Source organism: Grammomys surdaster, unplaced genomic scaffold (genome assembly GCF_004785775.1).
Source record: "Grammomys surdaster isolate TR1022 unplaced genomic scaffold, NIH_TR_1.0 127, whole genome shotgun sequence".
NCBI classification, from domain to species: domain Eukaryota; kingdom Metazoa; phylum Chordata; class Mammalia; order Rodentia; family Muridae; genus Grammomys; species Grammomys surdaster.
The window spans coordinates 3,206,024-3,221,284 of NW_021604585.1; the positions used below are offsets into that span (position 1 = coordinate 3,206,024).

General features: G+C 43.2%; 1 protein-coding gene across 1 annotated transcript in view; it reads left to right on the forward strand.

Annotated features, from left to right (window-relative positions):
- Prkch (protein kinase C eta) overlaps window positions 1–15,261 on the forward strand; it is a 197,367-nt gene that overhangs the window by 65,247 nt on the left and 116,859 nt on the right. The window lies entirely within an intron of this gene.

The following is a 15,261-nucleotide window of genomic DNA, read 5'->3' on the forward strand; positions in this document are numbered from 1 at the left end:
TGTAGTTTCAGTACATGATTAAGAGGAATGTCTATCGATGGAAATTACAACAGGGGCATTTCCTGAAAGCTGTTTTAAAACCACCGGTGTAGCTTGAGATGCTGCTGGCTCGGATCACCACGTGAGCGGCCATTATGGATCGGTTAGCTTTGTTATCATGTCCACTGAGGTTCTGAGTTTACCCATCGTCATCCTGGCTGGCCTGCTGGATCGCTTTCTTTTGAGTCACGCCTGTTGTATTCTACTCTAGAGTCTGTGCCAGGCATTTAGTCTGCCACCAGAAGGAATTTGCAGCTCGTGTTCTCTTTTCCATAATCTCCACTTTATTCTTATCCTTTAACCAATTGACTGTGCTTTAGTGTGTGGTAGACAGCTATCAAACTGTCCCCCACAAACCAAAAGCCATCTCACAAATTAAATATAGTGAAATGAAAGATCACATGTGAATAATTTGAATTTCAGCCAATAACCCGATAACTCAGCCCTGCAATTGAAGATGCAGAACCTTTCGGTTCCTCAGAAGGTTCTCTGCCTATTGATCACTACTGTTGCCCAAGGCAATAAGTATACTATGTTCTCATTCCCATGACGTGTTTCTGCCCATTCTAGACGTTTGTGTAAATGGAATTGTATAGTGTGTTCTCTTTTGGGGTCTAGCGTTTTTTGCTTAGCATCATTTCTGATGGATTCTTCCATCGTTGTATGTATCAGTGATTCATCTTTATTGTCAATAATATTCCATGCTTTAAGTCTAGCGCCCATTTGTTTTAGACATTGGGGGTTTCCCGGTCATTATCTATTATGAACAGATCTTCTGCTAACATCCTTGTACACATTTGGTGAATGCACACGTTCACTGCTTTTAGGTGGATGGGTAGAAGTGGATTTGCTAGGTGTTAGACTGGGCATGTGTCCTGTTTTCTGAAGATTGTGAATTATTTATGCTTTTACTTTGATGCTGAGGATTAAGCCCAAGGCCTGTGCTTACTAGATAGAGCACTGTGCCATGGCGACAAGCCCAAGCCCCAAGTTAGATGGAAATGTCTTTTAATACAACTTAGGGGAGTTTCTTATGCCTTATGAATGGAGGGCCTTTGGGAAAATACACACAGCAAGTGTTGTCTCACGCTCCTCTGTGCTTGCCCCTTTTACTTCCTATTGGGAACTGAAATGAGGTTGGGGTCTTGCATGTGCTCTGCAAGTGTTCTACACCCAGCTCGTGCTCAGCCCCTCCCCATCTTCTCTTTTTGAGATGGCATGTACTGAGTGTCCAGGTAAATCTTTAAACTTGTCATCTTTCTTTCTGCCCCAGCCTGCCAAGCTTTTAATTTAGCCTCTTTGTTTTAACCTTTAGAAGATTTTATTTACTATAAAGCCCAATGTGTCAGCATCATCTTTCATAATTCGTGCATTTCGAGTCTTGTTTATGTTACTTGTTGTCTATCACAGAGGGTCACAGAGATGCTTCTTCTTTTTTTCTTTTTGAATGTTGCACTTTTATGTTGAAGCCTGTGTGTCACCGTAACATCTGTGATTTAACAGGAAGTCAGAATATATTCACAGACACTCATCTTGATATTGTAGGGGCGTTTGTAGCAAAAGTTCCCCGTTCTCATTCACCTACCACAGGACCTTTTTGTTGAAAATCACTTGATCCCAGCAGTGGGCCCATTTCTATCATCTAGTCTGGATGCTGACGTTGGGGTATTTGGCTAGTGCCACACCTCTGTGCCCACTGTCCGTGTGCAGCAAGGTGTAAGCTTAAGTCGAGTGAGGACATAACCTTTGCTAGGGCTTCCTTTGTAGTTAAGGTTATGTGAGCGTTTTAGTATTTTTGAGTCTTGATTTCAGTCTTAGCATCAGCTTATCATTTCCACACGGAGCCTCCTGGGTTTTGAATTGAATTTGAGACAGCTGTATAGATCAGTTTGAGCTGAACTGGCAGCTTATTCCTAAGTGTCTTCCACACGGCACATCTCTCCACACAATGGCTTTGAGTGTGGCTCAGCTGTAGAATCAGTATTATTGATACTGCATAATTTTTAATACAGAACTCGCTTATGCTTTAATTTTTTTTATTGCTAAGTGCTTTAAGGTTTATGATGCTGGAAATGGAATTTTGAGAATTTCATTTTTAAATTAGTGTATGGAAATTGTTTTCTGTACATTAGCTTTGTAAGCTTTGGCCTAATCATCAAATTCACTACTACTTCCGATAGATGTGTTTGCATTTGCTTGTATAGTAACCATATCATCTGTGAATAAAGACAATTTCATACACTTATGCCTTTTTAAATGTCCTCATGGTGTCCCGAGACCACTGTGACTAAATCCTTGTCTCCTATCTACCCTTTCTAAGGAGGAAGACCTTGCCACCCTCCTGCCTCAGCCTGTGGAGTAGCTGGAATTACAGGCATGCACCACCGTTGTCATAGTTTTCTTAGGATGGCAGACTTTAAGCGACAGGCTGTTTAGCTGCAAATATTTTACTGGTTGACTTTATCAAATGAAGTCTTTTCTAGTTCTGGCTTATCTCTCAGCTCTTAAAAATATGGTAGGAGCAGCTGTTACGTTCTGGCAAGTGTAACTTAGCTTTCTTACTCACGTCCAAAAAGCCCTATCTTACTGAGAGTTTCCTGTACAAGTCTTCTTGTATTCATCTTTATTTTTCTAGCAAGTACTTACATCACTGACTGACACCCCCACCCCCAGAGCTATGGAACCTTTCAAGAATAGGACTGTTTTGCTTCATTCAGGACAAATTCCATAGTCCTGGGGCACAATGCATAACCACAAGCACAGGCAATCTGGTTCATTGAAAATCCTGAGAATTTTAAGTCCTTTTCACTTTTTAGTATTTTTAGCTCCACATTTTTAGGACATCTCGGGTGTTGCTTGCACACGTACAGCTGAGGAGATTTTAAAGCGTGTAATCTGTTTGTGTATTCAGCATTGATGTCTTGCAAGTTGGTTACCGTTCCTTTGAGAAATAGTGTTCTCCCCTCCTCCCTGCCAACTAACCTTACTCATAGAGGAAATGGTTTCAGTGTTAAGGTTTGCCCTGTCTCTGTTCATTCAGTGGTGCCTTTTGTCAAGTACTGAACTTAGCAGCAAATCTGATCTCCTCACACATACAAAAACGGCCCAGGTTAGAGCGTGAAACTCCCTCTGCCAGTTTCTTTTCCTTGTTTTGGACATGGGGAATCCAGGGACAGCTGAATTTACTCTTTGTTCTGTGGAATAAAATTACTGTAGTATTACATGTACCGGCCATGGTACAGGGAAACCCAGCAGTGAGAAAAGAGGCCAGAAGAGATGTGAGTGAGGTTGTCACCTTCCTGTGCTGCTGCAGAGGTCAGTGACGTACGGTCATGCGTGCTGTGACAGGTCTGACCGTACTGCAGGCAGTGAGCACACTAGCTCTCTGGGACTAGGTATTTCTAAGATGTATCTTCCTTAATTGTGCTGATGTAGGAAAACACCTGGATCTTGTCTTTGTATTTATTTCTCAGTTTTAGTGATTAGAAGGGAGAAATGGCAGATTGTTTGGGGGTGAGATCTATTAGGTCATAACAACTGTTTGGAGCTGGCCCTGTGTGACAGGCCGAGTTCATCTTTGACAACTATATCTCCCTCTAAGCCAGTCCTTGTTTCTCCCCGACTCTGGTAAGAATCCAGCTAGCTGGTGCCGAGGAAGGCAGTGAGTTCATAGACTAATGTCACTGTGCTAATACTACTTGCGGTCTTAGCAGTCTACCCTAGGAGTGTTTGCATATTTTAAAAGATGCTATAAAACCTATTTTGCACATGAGAAATAGACTTTAATGTTGGGACATTGGGAGCAGAGACATCTATGTGTGGGACTTACTTTAGGAACTTTAGACCTGAGGTGTCTCTATGGAAGCATTGTCTTTTCAGTTTGGATTCTAGACTCGGTTTCTAGACTCGGTCTCAGTTTCAGCTCTCAGGTGGCTTTAGTCTAAATGCAGTTCTCTTGTCAACGCAGAGGATGGAATTCCTATTCTCCCTCTTTCCATCCCTTCCTCTCTTCCTCTAATCCTCTTCTTCCCCACTCTCTCCTGCCCCTCTCCTAGCTGAAGCACCTGCCACAGCTGTGGCTTGCTCCCTTGATACACGTAGTGTGGAGGTGCTGAAGCTGGAGGCATGGTGACGGAGGAGATAAAGAGAGACTTGGGACTGGACAGTCCCATGTGTAGCTATTAAACAGCACCGTCTTTTAGTCTCTGAAGGGCATCAAGTTAGTAAACTGCAGAGTACACACTGCATCTAGAATTAGAGTTGATGAGGGTCCAGGGAAGATCCTGCTTGTGTGTGTGTGTGACACAGTGTGCATGCACACGTGGATATGTGCACACGAAAGGAGAGGTCAGAGGTTGATGTGGAATGTCTTTTTCAAACACTCTCCATCTTAGTTTTGTGAGACAGGCTCTTCCTGAAGCTGGAGCTCGCTGACTCAGCTAGACTGGCTGGCCTGCAAGCCCAGGGCTTCTTCTGTTTGCCTCTCCAGCTCAGGGATTCCCAGCATGCATCACTGCATCAGGCTGGTTTCTTTTCTTTTTAAAATATGGGTGAAGATGGGGTGGGATGCAGCTCCTCGTGCTTGTGCATCCAACACGTTGCCAACGAAGCTGTCTTCCCAGCCCCTGAAGAGGAACTTGAGAAGCATGATCTGACTTGGTGTCAGTTGGTTTTAAGGCTTGAGAGGAGAGTGTTAAATCTAAGAGCTCAGAATGTGGAGAGCCATTAGGGAACTATACGGGAAAACTGTTGGGCTTGAGCGAAGTTGGAATCTGAAGGACCAGAGAAGAATGGTAGCATGGACAGATACTCGGAAGCATAATTAATAGGACCTGGCAGTCCACTCAGGACCAGGGCTGGAGGAGGACTCTCAAGAGTTGCTCAGATGGTGTTGCGGGCTTATGGCTAGGGTGGAAACACTGCATGGGCGATACCGACTTTAGGCTTGGGCAGGGAAATTTGAGGTATTTGTGAGAAGTCTGGGAAGAGGTGTCCAAGTTGACCCTGAAATGAAAGTCTGAACTCTGGCCAAATGGTCCTTCTGGGACCAAGCTTTAAGTGCCAGGTAGAACTCAGAAACATGGCTGGAGGGACCAGTGAGTAGAGAGCCAGACCTGACCAGTGTTGTAGCTCTGTGGAACTACAACCAACTACTACCAACTACAGTTACTACCAACACTTAAAGAGTTTAGCTTACAGTGTGTCAAATAAACTCAAACTCCCTTGTGGATTTACTTAATGAGCATGTGTCTTACTGACGTGCTCATGACCGAAATAACAGTATTGCAGTGTTTACTGTATGCTCGGGAGCTTCGTAAGAGCACATAACATACTCCAGGTTGGCCTGAGAATGTCTGGCAATGAAGACTGAACAAAGAATGCAGTATAAAAGACTTTAAAGCAGTGTTTGCATTAAGGGTAAAAGTGACTTCTTCACTAAGATAGATTCAGAAAAGTTCTAGAAACCATTGCTTTGTGGAAGCCACTAGCCCAGGCGTTGGGACAGAAACAGCTCACAATTGAGAAAAAGGTATTATCCCTTAGGTCAGGAGCAGAATCCCTTAGTGCTGTGGCAGGGACATGGCTGGCCCATGGTTACTTTGAAAAGACTGGTTTATGTCGGTATGCTCCTCTTTGGACAGGTATTTCTGAGACTCGTGGTCTAATCCAGTTGAGATTTATAACAGTGGTGAAGCAGACCTGGATCTTAATAGTCTTAGACACTAGCATTGTGGCTACCTCAGTGGTTAGCACTGTGTTGGGCTGGGTTTCACTTAGAGACGAGGAAAAACTGCTGAAGGGACAGAAAGGTATCGATTTAAATACGTAATTGCTTGATTTGGAAGGGAACCAATAGAAATAAAGTATGATATCCCTTCACTTAAGAACAGGTCAAGGAGATGCCGCTGTATTGTAACGTTATTAGAAAATACAGAGTAATGTTACAAGATTTGGAGAGAATATGGATTTGTCTGGACTCGGGGATCTCGAAATTAGGTGTTTGGCCAATAGCGTGAAAATTTCACTTGGCATGCCAACCTGATCAAAGCCTATGCCAGTGAGGAGGGAAGTGTAGTCTAGCCAGACTTCCGGATCCAAACATGGGTATCAGAGGACAGGAGAATAGCTCAAATGCCACCAGGTGATGTCATCTGCAAAATCCATCATGGGGGCATTTTACAGGAAGAGAGGTTTGGTTCCTTTGACCACAGATTTGAAAAAGAAGAGTCAAGATAATAGAAAAGAGACATTTTAACCAGGTATAATGTATGGATCATTCTTATAGGTAGTGATTGTATGGAATTGTCAGCATTATTTAGGTGTGATTGTGGCAGTGTGGCTGTTTAGGATAAAATGAGCATCTATTTGCCAACAAAATGATATAACATCTGTGGTTATGGATAGGGTTAACCAAACCACGACTTGGTTGGCTGAATGACTGTGTGTGTGTGTGTGTGTGTGTGTGTGTGTGTGTGTGTATACACAATCGTGCTTGTAGATTTTAGAGGTCAGTGTTAAGTGTCTTCCTTTATTGCTTTCTGTTTTGAGTAAGACTATACCTACGCAGTGAATGCCAGGGTCCTGTTTCTACCTTCCCCTGAGGATTCTTGTGTGCACCACCACACCTGGCTTTTTAGGTTAGAGCTTGGGATCTGAACTTAGGGCTTCATCATGACCTATAAGCATTTTATCAACAGAGCCAATTCCCCAGTCCTATGAATTGACCATTGAATTTACATAATAATTATATGCTGGACATGGGTTTCTTAGACTGCCCAGTCTGATTTTGCATGTTTTTGGAGTTGTCGTCAATAAGAAAGCAAGAAGAAAATGAAATGAAAAAAAAAAAGAGTATATCTTTTAAACGAAAAGCCAGAATCTGGGTTGCTTGTATGACATCAAAATCATGCTGTAACTCTGAATACATGCACTGTTCTTGCTTTCAAAATTAAAGCTAGGGATTGGTACTTTGGGGGAGGCTATTTTATTCTTAATTCTTGATTTTTTTATGTATTTTAAAGAGGTGTATTAAAAATTCAGATCTCTAAAGGACTCGAGAAAGATTTTTAATATGCCCACGTAAGTTGTGAGTCAAAAGCAGCAGGTAGGACGGGGTGAGGAGGATAATTCCTTTCCATCTGTCAGGAGGCTCTCAGCTCTCATGCATCAGAAGTGACAGACGGATCTGCTCTAACAGTTACATAACATTCCATGATTGTGAGGCTCCTTGTTAAGAGAATTTTTTGAGCTAATCTAGTAAATCAAAAGAATTAATAATGATAATAGAAGTGTCTTTATAAAGACAGAATGTCTCTGGAAGACAACGAAAACAAACTCACAAAACACTTGTTAGCTGTGGGTTTGAAGCTTGTTTAGGGAGAAGGGGTAGTGGGTGGTGGTATTATCTGCCTTTGCTAACATCTTGTGTCATGTGTCCCTTTGACCTGTTTCTCGGGGGCAATGCACAGCAGATCCTGGATATCAGTAGCAGGCAGTGTGTTAGAGTGCAGGGTTAGAGTTTGACCTCTTTCTTTCTCACCTTTGCCTCAGTTTTAAGCTCATGTTTCCTGTTTCAGACCCACTGCTGCATGATTGTGGAGCTGGGCTCAGAGGGTGTGGCCACATGGACAGAGACTCAGCAGATGAAACGGGAGGCTGTTGCAAAGTTGCAGCCCACAGTTTCACGCTCTGGCTAATACTTCTCGCACCTGCCACTTTACAAAGAAAAGCAGTTACTTCTGCTGGCAGTTGATTTATAGTGTTTCTCTGTCACCTTTGAAGCCTTGTGACAACTTCTTAGCTTAGGGTTTTTTTTTTTTTTTTAAATTAGCTTTACAATTTATCCATCTTGCGTATTGCATTAGTCTTGGGAACGAGTGAATACTTTAGTATTCTCGCAAGCCTGAGCAATCCTTGTGATTGGCATCGGAAATGGTTGTCAAGTGAAGACAGGAGGGGGGGAAGCAGAGAAGAGGAACTAAAAGGAAGAGATGATAATTGCTTCTCTTCTCCATAGCATCTATTGTATTTATGGAGCACCTTCGGGGGAACTGAGGGAGTGCCACGCTCACATTAGAACGCAGCCCTCTGCCAGCACGATGGCCTGTTACTGGAGTCATGGGGTCCCTGCCATCCTATACATTAGCCCATTTGCTTCCAACAAACTTGTGTGGGTGGTGTGATTCTCAGTGTGCAAACAGTCAGGCAGTCTGGGGACAGCGATTTCCTACAACCCATTAGAAAATAAATGTCAGAACTGAACTCCACCCAGAAGGAGTCCAAGGTCTTTTCAGGGTATCTGTCTGTCCAGAACAGGGACGCCTAGGTGGGGATGGGTCGCATCTTACGGGTTATTTTGCGGCTTTGTAATAGGATAGTGTTATCATACACAGGAGAGGGGCGCTCACTCCGATAACAGCCTGTGATGACAGTTGCTTTAAAGACAGAGCCCTCATGACCTTTTTGTTAAGCTCCACATACCGACACCTGCATCGAGGGTTACATTTTCCACACATGAGCTTCAGGGAGCACATAACGCCCCAGCACAGCATACTACAGTGTGCTTTCTTTACGCCACCCTGAGGAGAACTGGCTTTGGTGATGGAATAGGATCACCCCGGGGAGGGTGACCTATCCATCTTGTGATACTTATATTTTGCAAGTTTTTGCATGGGCTTTGACGTGAAGATCAGTGTTCACCTGGGAGGAGTATGGAGCAGCTTCTCTACCTGGAAGAGTGACCGGCAAACTCTAGTAATGGAGCTTGGCAATATGAAATATTTCCCTAATAAAAAAAGAGTGGATTGAGTCAGTTACTTCAGAGTTGATTGCAGATGTTTGGTGCCAGCCATCAAAATAAAACCTTTACACCATAATTAGGCCTTTTGGAAAATTTATCTCTGCCATTTTTCATGAGTGTGCTGTTTATGTTAATTCAAAATCATGAATTTTGAAATTGTGTAATAAAATATAGCAACCTTTGGAAGAGCTACAAGATGCAGTAAGTGCATATTTTCAAAATGACCAATACAAGATGTTCCGAGACCATAATCATGCTGAATCTGTTAGACTGGGTTTCGTGGAAAAGTATCCAAAGCTTTCTCTCCTGCATTGGAGCTAAGTTTCAAGACACTACCGTTTGTTGAGTTTTGAGGGATCAAAGAAGAATAGTCATAATTAGTGGAGAGGGTTGTTAAAGTGCCTCCTCTTTAAGCCACTCTCTGTGTGAGGCTGGGTTTTATTTATTCTTTAACTGGAAAAATGCTGTCATGGATAAAGTACAGAAACAGAGAAGATTGAAGCTGCTGCCTTTAAGTCAGGCATCATTTAAGTTTTTAAATTATAAAACAATGTAATCATTGAACTTTTGCCTCACTTTGCAATACATAGTTGCCTTTTGAAATGCCATGCTACTGTGGAATGGATTCTTCATTACCATTTTAAGTCAAGGAAGAAATGTTTACACTTTGACGTTTCAATCCCCAATATGGCCATATTAGTAAAATCTATACAACCTGAAACTCTGGGAGCACCAGTAGCTTAAAAGTGCATAAAGGAGTCTTCAAACGGAAAGAGAAAAACTTTTATAATTTCTAGGTTATTGTCACCAAAGCTCACTATGTAGTGACAGGTAGGAGAAGACACCGACAGATATTCATTTAGGCTCTATTAAGCAACAAGCTAACTTAGTCATGTTTGTTTGTCTGGTTTTTGTTTGTTTGTTTTTGGTGTCTTGGGTGGGCTTAAACTTGGGGAGTTTTTAAAACTATAACATTTTGTTGTTGTTATTACTACAAGGCACATCCTTCATCCAGTTGTACTTACAGGCCTGCTCTCAGAAAATAAGCTCAGGAAGTAATGATACCAAAACTACGGCCAAGCTTCAGGTGGTCACAGGTAGCAGAGTGTTGACTGTTTAGTTTGGGCAGATGGAGATAGCCCAGTTACTTCTGAGCAGGTGATCAGGGCTGTGAGTGACAAGCTGCTCCGAGAAACTTCAGAGAGATCAGAAACCCTGCTCCACGTGTGCGTGGGCCACCCACCTGTTAACTGCACACTGCTTTGGAAACAGAGCTCTTTCAAAAACAGTCCAGCTAGTTTCAGATGGGTTTCAGGCTAATCTTTCTATATTGAAATTACACCAGAGTCTTCCAGTGGGAAAAAAAGAGTTGAACAGAACAGAAGTTATTTATTTATTTATTTGAAAGAAAAAATTATTTCTTCAGCATTTTTTTTCTAATTATATTTCAATGTTCTCTCCAGGAGCTCTTTGCTTTCTGCTCATTTTGTTCAAATGAATGAGATGGAACGGAAGGCTCTCCATTTTTCTCGGCAGGTTGTGGATGTGATGTTCTCTTTGTGAGGTTTCCCCAGCAACACCTTGTGTCACGTGGCAGGCAGAGGGCAGAAGGACACATCCATGTCCCTTTCTCCTCCCCCTCTAATCCTGATCATCAGTATCATAACTTCATCATGGGGTCTGAGACTTGTGTTCTGGGTCTCAAGTGAGTGGTGGATGACCCTAGCAGGACATAGGGTTGTAAAACACTGCTCGCATGTGTGTGTGTGTGTGTGTGTGTGTGTATCATAGTATCATAGATTGCCTTAGTAATATATGGCTCCTCAGTGCTCATCTTACTTAGGGGAAAACAGTTGCTGCCTCTATGAACTTATATCTGGCTGGCTGCACAGTACGTGGGATTGAACAATATTTCTAAGTGACTACCGCTCCAGCCTTGTTCATCTAGAGGAGGTCTGTGTATCCATCCAGCCATACACAGAGTACTTACATAGAAAATTATGTAATGGACGTATGCGTTTGCATGTAAATGTGTAATATACTTTACAATGACCCTGTTTTTTCTCATAGAATTCAAACTTTGGTGTGTGGGCAGAGACTCAGTTAGACTTTTCCTTACTCTGTGGAAAGGCACAGGAAGCAGCGATGGGGATTGTGTGTATGTGATTCTGTTCAGGTGGCTAGGGAGGGCACAGAGTGTCATCTGGGCCATTGAAGGAAAGATGAAGGGAGTGGTCTGTGAAACGGGAGCCGGGGAACAAGAAGAGTGTAAACCCTTAGAAGGGATAGAAGGGAGTGAGACTTGGAGTAGGGAGGGAGTGTAGGGAGGCCCTGAGGCCTGGGATGCTTTGTGTGTCCTGGATGTCAGCACAAGATCAACACTGTTAATGCTGCTTCCATTTTCCTGAAAATTCCCATATCACTTAAATGCCGCTCACTGCAGCATGGTGCAGCTTCCTGTCAGGCCAAATGAACATCTGCTTGTAGCTCTGGGTGGAGGCCCAGAGAGCAGAATGTGTCTCTGCTGCCTGTGATTTCTAGTATGTTGCGAAAGCGAGAACTTTCTCAAGTTCTGAAAATTCTGTACTGGCTTTTCATTGTTCCAAGCTATACCGGAAGCTGTCTAACCGTTCCAAGCTCCTAACTTTTACTACAGCTTCCTAACCATTCAAAGTTCACTTCGCATAGCGCTTGAACCTGATAGCTAACAAGTCTGTGCACGGCTCAGGGTAATTAGCTGTAATTTAGTTTTGAGTTATGGCTCATTAAAAAATGACTTATTTATGCACCTCACTGTTAGAAAACACGGGTCAGAAGATTGAGGCTGGGGCCTCTGTTCTTGCCTCTGAGCCGCCCGCCATTTGTTGTGCAGCTTTAATAGATGTTGGTAGAGCATCTTTCCCCTGAAGCTCTGCAGCTGTAAACAGGCGGAGCCTGGTGTGGGAGAGTCGGGGACGTATCTTTCAGAAGTTTAATACTTCCTGCATGCTGATGGGGCTTACTGTTTACCTGTGGATGTGTGCCATAACCCTCTGGCATAGAATTTACCAAACACTGAAAACAGGAACTTCCAAAGTATGAGATGGCAAGAGGAAAACGTGTTCCAAAGTGATGGGTTCGCTTTAAACTTGGGGAGAAAATAGACTCTCTGGCTGCAGACTGAATCCAGATCTTTGAATAAGAGGTGGAAGGAAGCAGCCAGTTCGAACAAGGCGTCTGCTTGGCTGATTCTTGAACTTTTTTGTCTGCCTCTGTTGTATGCTAAATCATCTCGTTTGATCAAGGGAAGGTTTTGACGATTGGGAGAGTTGGCAGTTGAAAACCCACGTAGGAGAAAAATGCATCGAGGAGTGGATTGCTGTGGTGTAGTCCTTTAAGAGTTGATGAACGGACCAGCCAGATGGATAAAGCCTGAAGACCTGAGTTCAAGTCCCGAGACCCATATGGTGGAAGGAAGGAATTGCCTCTGTTGGCTAACAGCCTTGGAAATGCCTGCAAACACTCAGTGCTGATGTGGTGACTTAGTTCAGCCTTGAAAGTGAAGCAATCCAAATGTCGGTGTGAATTCTGGCTCGGCTTCCATCCGAGGCTAGACCAGAGACAGTCTACAAGGAGCAGAACCAGGCCAGAGAAGGCAATGTTAAGTGGTTTCAGTTAAAATGGCCCCACATTTTTTTTATAGCACATTCTCTGAAAACAGGTTTGATTGGTACTCTGTCTTGAAAACAATAGTTTTTTTTTTCCACCCTGTATTTGTCAGTGCTCGAATAACAATGGCACCCATGTACTAATTCTGAGAAGCCAGAATGGATGGAATATCTCAGTGTGTACCTCTCAGCCTGGTCTGAAGGCATGATGACCTCAAGCTGAGTTTCTTAGCACTGTCCTGAGGAAGGTTAGGTTTACAAGACTGTCTCAGAGGTCAGTGTTTCCAGCTCCATAAGTGTTGATCTTTTCCTTCTTGTTGATGGACCCAGAGCCCCAGATTTGCTTTGTATAGGCTTTGCTATGATTTGAGTGCTCTTTTGCCAGTTTTCTGACCCCCTGCAACGACTATAAGATCTCACCTATTGTGTAGAGACTATTATGGGATATGTCTCATACCGAGAAAGGGGGAACAATGATGTTCGCATGGTGGGCCAGGATAGGGAGGCTGAAAACAGTCAGCATGTTTTTCAGTGACCCTTTTTATGCACTAATTGTGTAATTTGCATATTTAAATCTCCTTCTTGGAGACATTTTGGTAATGAATACTTAGATCATGAGCTTAGGTGTCTATAGCATCCTGACTCGTAACTAAGTTGTAAGTATATAGTGTGTATTCTGTGGGAGGAAGTACAAGCCTGGGTACCCCCATCTTATCTCCTGCATACTAAGGACCCCATGAGCCAATGGAGCATACAGTAGTTCCTAGAGCAGGTAATAATATCCTCTCTCATCATGGCTTTCTGAAGGTTCATGCATAGGGACTGGAGTTTACATGGGGAGGGAGCCATACTATTTAACAAAAATGTTTTGTAAACGACTGGGTAGGACTGTTCTCTTTCCCTCTTTACAGAGAGCTGAGGGAACACTCAGCCTATGTTATAGAAAGATCACACTCAAGAGTATCTGGTTTGTCAGTATTTTCTACACCTCTCTCCCAAGTGTTCTTCGGAACATTTGATTTGGACATTCTTGCTCTTCGACTGCTTGGTTCTCAGGCCTCACTTACAGTTTGGGGTAATAGAGGTTTACTATCCTGAGGGGCTTTTGGTGGGGAGAAGTGATAAAGAAATCTTTTTGGTTCTTTTGCTTGATTCCAGAAAATAAATCCTGCTTTCAGGTGGATCTTTTTAAATGCATTTCCTTTTAGACATATAACAGGTCAAAAGAGCTAATTATTAGCCTTTTACTTAATAATGACAGCCCTCTACCCATGGATGGCTGTTGGGGGGGTGTCTCTACTGTGCTGGATATGTGGGGTGGGTGACTAGGAGCCATTAGCTTTTAGATCATATAACCAGTTCTGCCACATGCAAGTAGCTGAGTGACTTTGAGCAATGGTTGCCTTGTGTATTGACCATGGGCCTAATGACCCCTACCCCCTGGGATGACTGTGAAGGTTTCGGGACATTACACATAGGAGCACATGCCCACAGTGTTACGTCAGGGTCTGATGCAGCTTCTGGACTCCACCCACTAGTAAGGAAGTCCGTAACCCACTTATGTCTAGGTTCTCAGTGGTGAATCATGTAAAAGGCACTGGAAAATAATATGATGCCATAAGCCCTGTGTCCCAGCCATTGTTTCAAATTCCAGGCAGCAACTGAATGTCACAGGATGTATGTCAGAGTGGGGTGGAGATGGCATAGGAAGGACTCATTCTCTATCTGCCTTGCCAGTTTTCAGCTCTCCAGCTAGAATGTGTGTTGCCCCATTAGACCTCACCATCTTCCCTTCCCTGATGCCCTGCACTAGGGACTGGGTAGTGCGAGGGCCTGCTGACTGGCTTCTGGGGAGCAGCTCTACTTTGAGTGTTAGCGGAGATGTATAGACTAACTCGAGCTATAGGTATTGCCAGTGCTGCTTTGAAGGCGTGTTCAGACTTTAGCTTTATGGTGATCAGAGAACCAGAGTGTTATCATCCCAGGGATGCTGAGTGGGATCTTCTTGCCAAGCATCCCCACACTAGCTGCATCCTTCAGGATAAAGGAATACAGTGTGTACCTTCTCATGGGGGCTTTGTTAAGATGAGTACATTCATCGATATTTACAGGACATTTCTAAGTCCCAGAAACAAGCCCCATATTAAGAGATTGAATATGACTTGACCAGGGAGTGGACATTTACTTCGTTATTGATTCACAAAGAATGGGATTGGCTTATTCTTTGTAGATTTTTTTATGGCCTTTAGTCTTTCTTCAAATATTTGCCCTCCTTTATTAAATTAGTTCTCATTTTAAGGTAAAATGAGCACAGAGTTTGTGGTTTTAACCTGACAGGCTTTGTTGTCTTTGAGTTTCCAGATACCATCTTTAGCTAGAGTCCACAAGCTGGTTTTGTTTGCTTGCTGGCTTGTTTTGTTTAAGGGCTTCGCCCCCACCCAGGTCCTTTGTAAATTAAAGGTGGTAACATGCTCAAGTGAAAATGCATGGAAGAATCCGGAGCTTGCATCATTGATTAATACACACCATGCAAATTTTGTAGGCGAAATTATAATTTTATTACATGCAAAAAGGGAAAAGATGCCTGACTAATGTGTTTCTTTCTAATCTGCTCTGTGCTTTGTGGATGTGGGGTGTGTGGGTGTGTGGGTGCGTGGGTGTGAGGTGATATGTGTGGGATTATGGAGGCTCATTTGCGGCAGTGCACACATCTCATGTGTATTCAAGGCTCTTTTCATTGAGGGTTGCTGGGAGTCCTGCTGCCAGGAGAGAATG